Consider the following 13,759-nt stretch of genomic DNA (forward strand, 5'->3'; position numbering starts at 1 on the left):
GTTCAAATAGTCCCTGATGTGGTCACCAGAAAATAAGCCATTCCTCACACCAGTATGGGATTAGCCTGGCCTCTCAAGGGAGCGCCTCCTGCTGTGTCTTTGATCCCTTCCCTGCCTTGTCTTGTGGCAGTGAAATGCCTCTTGATCCTGTCCAAGTGTGTCATTGGCTGTCTGATTCTAAATCATGATTTCCAGTTGCTTGGCCTTGCCATGTGGGACCAGTACTCATTTTGAGCACAACTGCACTGACTCCTTTTTCCAGATCAGAGTAATAAAGGAGTGACGTGCAATATATCTATATCTATATCTATATCTATATCTATATCTATATCTATATCTATCTATCTATCTATTGGGGCCGGTGCTGTGGCATAGCAGGTTAAACTGCCACCTGCAGTGCCGGCATCCAATGTGGGCACCCAGTTTGAGTCCTGGCTGCTCCACATCCGACCCTGCTAATGCACCTGGGAAAGCAGTGGAAGATGGCCCAAGTCCTTACATTCCTGTACTCATGTAGGAGACTGGAAAGAATCTCCTGGCTCCTGGCTCTGGCCTGGCCCAGCTTTGGGCATTGAGACCTTTTGGGGACTGAACCAGCAAATGGAAACGCTTGTGCACGCGCGCTCTCTCTTTCCCTTTCTTTCTGTAACTCTGCCTTTCAAATAAATAAAAATAAAAATCTATCTACATATATAAAATATATATATATATATGTATTTTGGTTGGAGCATGCATTGTGGCACAGCAGGTTAAGCCACAGCCTGCAGTGCTGGCATTCCATATGGGCACCAGTTCGAGTCAGGATGCTCCACTTCCAATTCAGCTCCCTCCTAATACACTTGGGAAAGCAATGGAAGACCATCCAAGTAGCCCTGCCACCCACATGGGAGACCATGGAGTTCCAAGCTCCTGGCTTTGGCCTGGCCTAGACCTGGCTATTATGGCCATTTGGGAACTAAATGAGCAGATGGAAGATCTCTCTCTCTCTGGGAACTGAACCAGCAGATGGAAGATCTCTCTCTCTCTCTTTCTCTCTCTCTCTTCCCTCTGTAACTTTGCCTATCAAATACATAAATAAATATTTTAAAAAGCAGAAATATTTCAAGTAATTTGTTCAAAAAAATAAGGTCTTAGGTTACTGTAGTCAACATGAAATGTAACTACTAAAATGATCCTTGCAATCCTAGGATGAGCTACTACAATGGAAAAAGTATATAGCGACTCTGCTGCAGCATGTGCAGTTGGGCCACTTCTGAGTATGATGCTGCAAGAGTCACATAACAATTAGCTTGCCCAGAAGACACTGGCTCACAAGGTAGTTGTGGAGATGGTGAAAAATAATAAAATTCTGAGTGTGTTTTTAAATATGAACAATATGACTTTCTGGGAGTATATACATGGGGTATGAAAAGAGAGAGGAATCAAGGATAACTCCAATAGTTTGGTTTGAACAACTGGGCTGATGGAGTTGTAATAAATTCTGACAAGAAATGTGGTTGGGAGTGCAGTTTTTGGAGGGTAAAGGGCAGGACAAACAGAAGAGTTCAGAATTAGATGAGGTATGTTTGATTTAACCATTAAACACCCAGAGGCTGGTGTTGTGGCACAGCGTGGGAAACCTGAATCCCATAAGAGAGCTGGCTACAGTCCCAGCTGCTCTGCTTCCCATTCACTTCCCTGCTAATGTGCTGAGGATGAAGCATAAGATGGGCCCTGCCACCCACTGTTGGAGACCAGGATGGAGTTCCAAACTCCTGGCTTCAGTCTGACCCCACCTCATCTACCACAGCCTTTTGAGGATAGGACCAGGAGATGGAAGATCTCTCTCTCTCTCTCTCTTTCTGCCTTTTTCTTTTTTTTTTTTAAGAATTTTTATTTATTTACTTGAGAGGTAGAGTTACAGACAGTGAGAGGGAGAGACAGAGACAGAGAGAGGAGAGAAGAGAGAAGAGAGAGAGAAAGAGAGAGAGATTTTCCATCTGCTGGTTCACTTTCCAAATGGCTACAACAGTGGGAGCTGGGCCAGACCAAAGCCATAAGCCAGGAACTTCTTCTGGACTCCCACGTGGGTGCAGGAGCCCAAGAACTTGGGACATTTTCTTCTGCTTTCCCAACAACAGTAGGGAGCTGGAACAGCTGGGAATTGAACCAGCGTCCATATGGGATGCTGGCCCTGCAGGTGGCAGCCATACCTTCTATGCCATAGTGCCAGCCCCAATAAATAAATCTTAAGAAACAAACAAAAAACCACCCAAGCAGAAGTATCAAGTCGGAATTAGAAGAGCCTGAGGTTTAAGAATGAGAGTCAGTTTAGAACCAGAAGTGTTGCAGCTTTCAGTATATTAATGATATTTAGTGCCATTGAGAATGAAGAAGACTACCAAGGGAGTAAGTATAAAATGAAAATGAGGTTCAAGACCTGAGTATTGGGGCACTCCAATCTTAGTATGCTGGGGAGAGGAGGAGGACTTGGCAAAGGAAACTGAACAAAGAGGAGGGAGTGGGGTGGGACAACAGGAGGATGATGTCCTGGAGAGGAAGGTCAGAGACTGATTCAAAGAAAGTGTGATGAATTATCTAAATACAAGAGGGATTCGCCTCTGGATTTAGCAAAATGGACATCCTTGGTGACTTTGACCTAAAGATTTTCAAAGGGTGGTGGAAGGATAAAGCTAATTTGAGTGGTTTTAAGAGAAAAAGGAAGAAGTTGCTGGAGAAATTTTTTTAAAGATGTATTTATTCATTTGAAAGTCACACAGAGAGAGGAAACACAAAGAGAGACGTCCATCTGTCGGCTCACTCCTCAGATGGTCATAATGGCCAGGCGGAAACCAGGAGCAGGAGTCTCCTCCAGGTTTTTCAAGTGAGTTCAGGGGCCCTAGCACTTGGGCCATTCTCCACTGCCTTCCAGAGCAGATCAGCAGGGAGTTGGATCGAAAGTGGAGCAGCCAGGACTCAAACCACTGCCCATATAGATTGCTGGCAATGCAGACGGCGGCTTAAGCTGCTTGCCACAGTGTTGGCCACCACTGGGGATATTTTTAAGAGGGAAAAACTGGATAACAGCTAGAAGGGAAAAAGTTTAAAGGAGGTCCTTATTGCTACAATCATTCCAGATGGCCTCACGCACATGAAAAGGAATGTTCAAGAAAGGAGTTCTATAATATGAAATTCAAACAGATGACTTTCAAAATTCCTTCCAATTCAATGGCAATGGTTTAATTTGAGAAATGGGTTGGACTTAAGAATACTGAGCAGGAATTCAAAGAGCTAGGTTGCTGTATTTCAAGTTCTTCTAGTTAACTGTATGATCTGCACCAAGTCCTTTTTGCTGCCTTATTTATATTGAAGAACAGGAATGCAATAATTTATCTCAAATACTAACTCTAAAAACTCGTGGGTTGATGTATGTGGGATCTGTCTTTTGCTGTGCATAGGAAATGAGTGAGGAAGAGGCAGAACACTTCAGTTTCTTGGATCCCAAGCATTTTCTAGTCCACACACAATATATAAGCATTTCAAAGATCCAATGAAGTAGGCATGGCCTCAACTTTTGAAGAGGAGCTGGAGTCCAGAAAAGTTAAGTGGCTTTATATACAAGTCTGGCTACCTCTGAAGTCTGGGCTAGCAGCTTTAGGTCATAGTTTTGTGAAAGAATTTTAATATTGTTAACTTAATATATTTCATTTTCAAGCACTTCAAAAAACTAATAAAACAGACATAAATCTGCCAAAATATTTTGAAACATTTAAACCACTGGCACAAATCATAAATATGGCATAAATTTAATAGCTGAAATTGGAAGTACCTGAGAGTATGATCAATTAATATGCGTAAAGTATTAAATGATTCAGGAATTTATTTCTCAAATTTATCAGTTATTTAAATAACTGAAAGTGAATATTATTTTATGTACAAATTAAATCATCTATAAAAATAATTAAATTCTGTAAACTGTGCAAAGTAGGACAGTTTCTACTTTTAAAACAAAATTAAATATCAGTTAATCAATTGAATATTGAGAAAAACTCAATTTTAAGAATGTCCTCTCACAAACACAAGATTCTCAGATACTAAAACTCACTAATGTCTCTGAGATCATTTTCTTTATTATATTAACCTTTTCAATGAGGAAAATGTAGTGACTAAGAGAATGCATTTTTCCCCTAAATTTTCTGAATCTATTTTTTTTAAGATTTTATTTATTTATTCAGGTAGAGTTACAGATAGTGAGAGAGAGAGACAGAGAGAGGTCTTCCTTCCGTTGGTTCACTCCCCAGTTGGCTGCAACGGACGGAGCTGTGCCGATCTGAAGCCAGGAGCCAGGTGCTTCTTCCTGGTCTCCCATCTGGGTGCAGGCGCCCAAGCACTTGGGCCATCCTCCACTGCGCTCCCGGGCCACAGCAGAGAGCTGGACTGGAGAGGAGCAACCGGGACTAGAACTTGGCGCCCATATGGGATGCCGGCACAGCAGGCAGAGGATTAACCTAATGTACCATGGTGCCAGCCGCCCCCCCCCCCAAATTTTCAAAACTACTCTAGCCATTCATTCTAAGATGCAACCTCACAGGCTCCAGTTTAAGCAAAAACCTATTCCTGCTATAAGAATACAATTGTTTGTACACAAACTACCTAAAAAATGGAGTTACAAAATAATCTGTGTACTAGGGTCTATAAAATACATCTAACTATATGAATATGCATGCATTGAAAAATTGCGGCATTATAAATGCTAACAATTTTTTTATCTGAACTAGGGGCTTATTCTTTTTTTTTTTTTTTTTTGACAGGCAGAGTGGACAGTGAGAGAGAGAGAGACAGAGAGAAAGGTCTTCCTTTGCCATTGGTTCACCCTCCAATGGCCGCCGTGGCCGGCGCGCTGCAGCCGGTGCACCACGCTGATCCGATGGTAGGAGCCAGGTACTTATCCTGGTCTCCCATGGGGTGCAGGGCCCAAGTACCTGGCCCATCCTCCACTGCACTCCCTGGCCACAGCAGAGAGCTGGCCTGGAAGAGGGGCAACCGGGACAGAATCCGGCACCCCGACCGGACTAGAACCCGGTGTGCCGGCGCCGCAAGGTGGAGGATTAGCCTAGTGAGCCACAGCACTGGCCAGGGGCTTATTCTTACTTGTATTTTTACACTACTGTATATTGTCTACATTTTAACAGTTAGCAATATCACACACTCAGAGAAACAGTAAATGTATTGGTATTGAAAACAAAATAAAAGTTTGATTCATTACAGGGAAAAAAATAAGAATTGGCTGACACACGTCATTAGTGTGTAGTCTAAAAATACACCTTCAAATTCATTTTGTCTGCAACTACACTGGACTACTGACTAGTTGGTAAACACTTTTTTACATACAAAAGACCAGCATTCTATAAAAACAAATCATCATTTAGTCCTTGGAGGACGAGTTGCTATTTTTATCTCAAAGGTAAATAATATCACGAGCAAAATTTTTATATGCTGTAAATTTTGTATGATCATAAAACATAAAATATATAGAAATGTGAATGCAAACTTGATTTTGTTTTATAACTTTCATTCCTAGCTCATATAAGGAAATAGAGAGAGCTGTGAGAATTTACGGAGTCTTTTCCCAAATTTATTTGAAGGTCCAAATCTCATACACTATATTAGACACAATCAAGGGTATACTAATTAATCAGCTGATGGGAAGGGAGGGGGTAATGCTTATTTTATCAATTTCTACTGCCTAGTTATTCCCACTTGGTGGATTTTAGGCTACCACGGGGTCACTGAATGTGCAGATCTCACAGCCCAGTGGAACAGTTTCCATTTCACTGTAGATTCAATACTGGAAGATTCCAATCTGCTTCCACATGGTAAGCAGATAAACCAGTTAATAAGCTCTGTAGAAGGGAAGGGGTTGGCACTGTGGTGTAGCAGATAAAATCATGGCCTGCAATGCTGTTATCCTATCTGGGTGCAGGTTTGAGTCCTGGCTGCTCCATTTCCAATCCAGCTCTCTGCTATGGCCTAGGAAAGCAGTAGATGGCTGAAGTCCTTGGGCCCCTGTACTCACATGGGAGACCTGGAAGAAGCTCTGGATCGGTTCAGCTCTCCTCTCTCTCTCCTCTCTCTCTCTCTTTCTCTGACTCTGCCTCTCTGTAACTCTGCCTTTCAAATAAATAAATAAATCTTTGGGAAAAAAAGAAGAAAAAAAAAAAAACAGAGAAAGTGTAACCAAAAAATAAAACAATATTAGAAGTCACTTGCTTTTTCCTGCCTATAAATTTAGCCTAAAACTAGCTACAACTTTTCTTTGAGATTGTGATTATTTATGTATCTTTTTCAGTTATCTTTTTCTTACTGGTTCCCTTAATCAAAATATTATCAGCACAATGTTTAATTATGTTTATAAATGTTGAGTCAAAAGCATATGTGGAAAGGTTTTCAGTTTTTGGAAGGAAAACAAATAAAGACATACTTTTTTTCTGATAGGCAGAGTTCGTGAGAGAGAGACAGAGAGAAAGGTCTTCCTTATGTTGGTTCACCCCACAAATGGCCACTACGGCTGGCATGCTGCACCAATCCGAAACCAGGAGCCAGGTGCTTCCTCCTGGTCTCCCATGCGGGTGCAGAGCCCAAGGACTTGGGCCATCCTCCACTGCCTTCCCAGGCCACAGCAGAGAGCTGGACTGGAAGAGGAGCAACCGGGGACAGAACTCGGCGCCCCAACCGGGACTAGAACCCGGTGTGCCGGCGCTGCAGGCGGAAGATTAGCCAAGTGAGCTGCGGTGCCAGCCTAAATACAATTTTATATATATATATATATATATAAAACAAGACATATTCAACAGGTGAGATCAAAGTCTCTTTCTCAGAAAACTGATCAAAACTCGCTGATGAGATCATCTTTCCCAATAAAAATATCTTCCTGATTGTAAATTTCCACTGATTCGTGTGGGTATTTGAATCTGCCGATTTCCTCAATCCATGAGAGCTCCAGAGGTACTGTGGACCTATCTCTACTGTTTCACTGGCCCTGGCACTAGCAGGTGCTTAAACTATGTTTTTTTTTTTAAATAAACAGTTTTTCAGTGTTGAAATTTGTTTGTGACATACACATACATTTGTGCATACTCATACCTCCCTACCCCCTTAGCAAGTGTGAACACTAGACTTCAGTGAGCAAATATGGAATTTAAAAGAATTAGTAGGATGCTCCCCTTCATTGGAGGCTTTGTAGATGTACAAGAAGTTGAGGAAATGGAACGTGGCATGTAATGCATGGGTCCAGTATTAAATGATTTGCAGAGAGCAAATGGGTCCAGTATTAAATGATTTGAAGACATTGGTCATATATTATTTTTTTAGATACCTGTGTATTCAAAAACAAGAAAATACATAGACAAGATGAAGTGAGTTATTAGTGCTAGAAGCTCCTGTAGTCAAAGCCACGGAGGTCCAAACATAAACAAAGATGTAACCCAGTGCATATAATCAAGCCTGATTGCTGTTTACCAGGCTGACTTTATTGCTGGCTCTTAATTCTTGGCAAATCAGATAAAAAAATAAAGCTTGGGAAAAATACTAATATTTAGAAGACATGTACACTTTAAAAAATGATAGAGAACCTAGAACAACATTCTTGAGAATTAGCAGGTCTAGCATGGTGTCGGTAATTTTTTTAATTGGCAAACTATACCGTCACAAAGCAACAAGAATGGCTCACATTAGTGAATTGCGCTAAACATTTAGCTGGTATTTTCCACACGCTGCTCTGATAAAAAAGGGTAAGCGGTAAAAATGTGCTTCTGAGAGTTTTAAACCATATTGTACAGAAGTCACATCAAATTAATACTGAGGACCATTTACAGCTTTTATTCTGAAAAGCTTTTGAAAGGGGATTAAACTATGAAAACTCTCATGATACTAAAGTACCTATTAATGGGTTGAGGAGGTAAGAAAGGAACAATGCAAGTGTTATTTTTAGATAAATCTTTACTTTGTATGTAGCAGCACAAAGCTCTGCACAGGGGCACAGCCACAGTTCTCCAGCAATATCCCACGCATGGAAGTGCCGATTAGCTGATTTTGTTATGTTTTCTCTTTGGAAATGGGCTGTTTTCTTTTAAAAGTGACATTATATAGCAAAAGCACATTAACAAATATAAATATAACTTAATGGTATGAACAAAATGAAATAATTTTGTTTTAAATAACGGGATTCAGACAATACTATGAACTCTTTGTTTCCTTCAATAGCAGGTAACTCCTTTTTGCAAGGGCTCTAACAAACTATTTGCTTAAAAATTAGTTTTCACTCCCTAGCATAATATTTAACAGGACGAACGATTATGTTTTCAAGAAAAAGAAAAAGCAGGATAGTGCACAAGGAGTGAGAATAGCAATGTAGATAGTTGTCATCTCATCAAAAATAATGAATGCTCAGGAGGTTTCAACCTCATGTCTTCCCAGTCGTTTGTCCAATCGCAACAGGCTACCAGAAGAGAAAAGAGTAGGCAAAAAACACTCTTCTTTAGCAGCCCTAGCTAGCACCTGTAACCTCCCAACAACTATATACCAGCTGATATGACAAGGCAACAACCTCAAAAGACAACTGGAAATGTTGTTGCTAGCCTGCTGAGCCTCCATCAGTGAAGGGGCACGGCACACGGTTGATGACAGCTTTGTGTCTGTCCCGTCTTGCAGCCTTTCCCCCTCTTCCCTGACACACAGTCATGCACTCACATAACAGTCTTATGGCTAATGATGCAAACACGAAGTGTAAAGTCTCCTTAATTTGACCCTTGTTAAACTCCTAATTGGATTGAAGCAGGCTCTGAGTGGAAAGCAACCTTGGATTATTCAAGAAAGCTCTTACAAAATGAAGCCCAAATTACAAAAGGCTGCTTGGGCTGCAGGACATCACAAAGAATAGGCAATGAATTGCAGCTGTCACTTAAGTTAAAAATCTAATCAATTGCCTTTTTTAAACAGGTAACTTTTAGAACAGTTTCTTCATTGTGATACTCTTCAGAGTACGCTTGACCCAAATTTAATAAACTGCTATTAAAGCAGAAGAGCAGCTGTAGAGCAAACACTGTAGAAGGAGACTGTGCATTCAGGGTCTTAATGATTTTAAAATGACTACAACCACTGCTTCATTCACGAGGAACAAAGCTCAGGCTCTCTGCTCAACAATGTCTTAACACAAACTGTCTGAGCAGACAGTGTTCATTTGTCCTTCATGAACTACAGAGGTCAGCTGCATTGCTGGAGATATTGCAACAGTTTAATTGTGTTTCTTCTGCAGGAAGTCTGAGGGGAGAAACTTCTGGGTCCCTGTATATGAAAACTAGCTTTTCTGCCAGGAAATATACAGCTTAAGCACAGAGACAAGGGGGCGCATGATATGCAGACAGGTGTAAAACATGAAGTAATTATAGAAGCTCAAATTAGTTCTTAGGCCTGAGGCAAAAAAGAGAACAGTGCCTTGACAAAAGGGAATAGCAAATAAGGGTAACAAACAAAAAATGGCTTGAATGTGTAAATTAGCAAGAAAAATGAGACAGAAAAGCAGCTTTACTCTACTATTATTCCCCACATGAGAACAGAGCAGCTGAACATGATCAAGAGAGCTTTGGAGAAGAGAGGCAGGCATCAACACGGACTCGAAGCCAAAGAGTGGCAGCTCCGCACTTTCTAGTCAGTCACTCATTATGTGCTGAAGTGCTCTTGAGAAGTGCCTCTTATACTTGACCTATCATATTACTTCTTCTGTAAACACATAATCCCTGCTTGTTAGGTGGTGTCAACACTAGCATTCATTCACTATGGGAGTCTTTTTGTGAACAGACACTTTAGAAGTGCTGCCAAAACCAAAGAACTGACACCATAATAAAACAATTTGAATTTCAACCAGGTAAACAGATCTTATGCTTCCCTGTAAAAAAAAAATGTAAAGAACATTAAATCGATTTTCTCTCATTTGGAAAAAGAAAATCTAAACTGCTTGTTATGGCAAGACTATTTTCTCCTACAAGTGATGATGATTACTTGGGTTACAGATCCAAGGCCAGAAATACTATCTTCTCTTCAATTGCCTGATGTGGTCACACAAATTCCACTAAACACTCTTTCTTTAAACAACACCACTACACAAATCTCAATCAAAAGGTCATGACAACTCATTAATAATATCAGAAAAGTATATGTCAGTTGTACCAGGCATGCCTGACCATAAGGTATTAGGGAGAAAAAAAATTAACGGAGTATTTAGCACACTACATTTCCACTGATGAAGATAGATCCTTAATTAAACTATAAGATGAACTGGGCAATTAATGTAAATAATTGAAAAATATAATTTTAAATACAAAATATGATTAATACTAATATTTTAAATACAAATATGATTATTACAAAATAATATTAGAAAAATAAAACATTTTTTAAGTAAAACTATTTTCAGGGTTCAATTGCATAAGTTAAATAGCCAAGGAGAATGCATATATTACTAAAGGGATTGGGCACTGTTTTCAAGCATCTTTCCTTTGAATTCTCTAAAGAAGCTTCTCACAAATAAGTGCTTTAAGAAAAGTATTTCATCATCTAATATTGCTACAACCATCTCTAATACAACTAAACAATGATATTTTCACATGTTAGCACTGATGTGTCAGTGTGGTTTATTCCATCAAGCATCAATACCCAAGAGCCTTTGACTCCCTTATTCCTGATACTGGGGAGGATCCAACTTGCCGGGGGACGAAGAAACTTATCAGTGATTATTAATTATTTCATACACCTCAAGAAAGATATTTTGATCATTCTAACTGGATGCATAAAAGACAAGATTAGCAATGAAAGGTTTTCAACCCAGGGAGAACTTTCTCTAGGAGAGAGATGTTCCAAGTAAAATATCTAACTTGTAGATAAACAGTAAAAAATGCTTAAATGCAAATAATTCTTATTACACAGAAAAATGTCTAAGTACCTCCAATGCATTTTCCTCATCAAATTTGATTTATATAACCCTCAAAGAATACAGCTTTTGTACAAATAGAAAACTCCAAGGCTATAAATATATCATTAAATGATTTTGAGTCTAGCATAACAATTGTGTTTGGGAAAAACAGTATGAAAAATAAAACAATGTATGACAGTTAATAAATAATAGCCAATCTTACAAATAAAGTATAGTAAGTCATATACATAAATATTTATTTAGGGTAGATTTTTGTTCTAAATAGATCTCTCTTTAAAATATTTAGCAGAAAATTCGGGGAAAGCATAAAAATACTTTAAAACATTACAGATAAGATTATAAGTAGATAATCTGAGGTCTCCTAGACACTCTAAAATTTTAGATTTCTTTGTTAAAAGATATAATATACCATATCTTGCTCATGTCTGTAATTCATAGTGATCTCTAAATTGATGAACCAATAATCATGAAACAGAGAAATGACTGAAAATTCTGTACACAGAGTTATAAAGATCTTCCTGATGTGTAAATTAATGTCCAGGTAAACCAGAAAATCTGGATGCTAACTTTTTTCAGCACTCTTAAGGACACCAATTAGTTCACGGGAAGAATAATATGCTAAATGGCCCTCCAGAGTATAAAAGAGCATGCCTAATTTACTCTAACAGTGTAATTTACATTGTGGGACAACCCAGCAGATCAAATAATTTTTACTTTTAAAGTATTTTTGAAAATTCCACCCTCTAGTAATGGAAACATTGTATTAATACAGAGAAATAAAGAAGTTAAGAACATCTGGCCAAATGGATTTACATTTTTCTGTCCCAGTTTTTCTATGTCTAAACAAAATCACACATGGTTGAAGCACTCCCTTATTCCCCTCACAGAATATTCATAACCTATGAGATAACTTGCTAGAGGTAATCATGATTTGGTGTTCATACTCTAAATTTTTATACAGTTTGCATTTTTGCAGATTCTACTTGTTAAAAGTTTGATTTAGTCTTATTCGAAAGGGGGAGAGAGAGAGAGAGAGAGAGAGAGAGACAGCGGGCATGGAGAGAGATCCTCCATTAGCTGGTTCACTCCCCAAATGTTTGCAAAGGCTAAGGCTCAGCCAGACTGAAGCCAGGAGCCTGGAACTCATTCTGGGCCTGCCATGTGGTGGAAGGGACCCAAGTACTTGAGCCATCATCTGCTGTCTCCTATGGTTTGCATTAGCAGGAAGCTGGATTGGAAATGAAGGAGCCAGGACTCAAACAAGGGACTCTAATATGGAATGGCAGTATCTGAAACAATAGCTTAACAGCTGTGCCACAGCTTCCGCCCCTGCACAATCTATGTTAACACCCCCTTCGGATTGGTGCAGCTCCTGCCATTCCAACTATCTGGGGGAGTGAGCCAGTGGATGTAAGACCTCTCTCTTTCTTTCTCTTTTTCTCTCTCGGCCTATGCCTTTCTGTAACTCTGCCTTTCAAATAAATAAATATTTTAAAACTTAGATTCAATTATTAACCCAAAGAATTTGAAGCAGACTTGAATTTTTCCCTCTTTATCACATCTTTATTTTCTTTTTAAAGATTAGTTATTTATTTGAAAGTTATACAAAGAGAGAAGGAAAGAGAGAGAGAGAGAGAGAGAGAGGTCTTCAATCCACTGGTTCTCTTTGTGGCCACAAAGGCCAGAGCTGCATGATCCAAAGCCAGGAACCAGGAGCTTCCTCTGGGATTCCCACATGGGCGTAGGGTCCCAAGGATTTGGGCCATCTTTTACTGCTTTTCTAGGCCATAGCAGAGAGCTGGATCGGAAGTAGAGCAGCCAGAACTTGAACCAGCGCCCATATGGGATGCTGGCACTGCAGGCGGCAGCTTTACCTGCTATGCCACAGTGCAGGCTCCAGCACATCTTTGTGAACAATGTTTAACAATAAGGAGCCAAATACAAAATTTCCTGGTATTTTGCCCTTATCTAACCTTCTGACCTATCTCACTTTCTGTATAAATTCTCAACAATGATTGTTATTAATTCAAACTTACAGGGTCACTTAAAGAAGTAACTATTTTCTTTTTTCTTATTTACCATTTGTTTTGTTTTTTTTTCTTCTTTAATAATATTCCTATTCATTATGTTCTTTGTTAAGTTACATACAACATAAACAAATGGTTATGTCTTATTCTGTATCCTGTAACAGGATACCTGAGGAATGGGTAATTTATAAAGAAAAGAGGTTTATTTAGTTCATTTTTCTAGAGGCTGGGAAGTTCAAGACCGGGCAGCCACCCCTGCTTGGCTTTTTATTGGGATCTCATGCTGCTGTGATATATGGAGAACAGAAGGGAAGTGGGTTTATGTGGGAGACAGATGAGGAGGTTCATTCCCATGATAGGCAGTTCATTCCCATGGGAAAGGTAATGATCTATCATGAGCGCTCTACACCACATTGAGGAATTAAGCCACAACATGATTTTTGGAGAGAAAGAACCCTAACATTTTGTGTTTTAAAAAATATTTAATAACTAAAGGTTTAAAATAAATATTAGACAATATCATGGAATCATTAAAGTGATAGGGGTGGGCATTTGGTCTGACAGTTAAGATGCTGATTAAGATGCCTATATCCCGGGGCAGGGGAAGATCTAGTTGCCTCTTCTCTGAACCACCCCTTTGCCCCCAGACTTCTCTGGGGCCAGCAGCCACCTGCTACAGGCCCTTGGCCGCAGGCTCTGCCGACAAGCATGGGCTCTGTGTGCAATCAGTAGTTTGAAGGTGGCTTCACCAAGGCAATGGAGAAAC

General features: G+C 39.7%; 1 protein-coding gene across 10 annotated transcripts in view; it reads right to left on the minus strand.

Annotated features, from left to right (window-relative positions):
• Nucleotides 1–13,759, minus strand: part of NBEA (neurobeachin) — a 732,675-nt gene that overhangs the window by 171,496 nt on the left and 547,420 nt on the right. The gene's annotated exons all lie outside the window — the stretch shown is intronic.

The sequence above is a fragment of the Oryctolagus cuniculus genome, chromosome 9, assembly GCF_051225735.1.
Source record: "Oryctolagus cuniculus isolate XC-2025 breed Fujian yellow rabbit chromosome 9, ASM5122573v1, whole genome shotgun sequence".
Classification (NCBI taxonomy): domain Eukaryota; kingdom Metazoa; phylum Chordata; class Mammalia; order Lagomorpha; family Leporidae; genus Oryctolagus; species Oryctolagus cuniculus.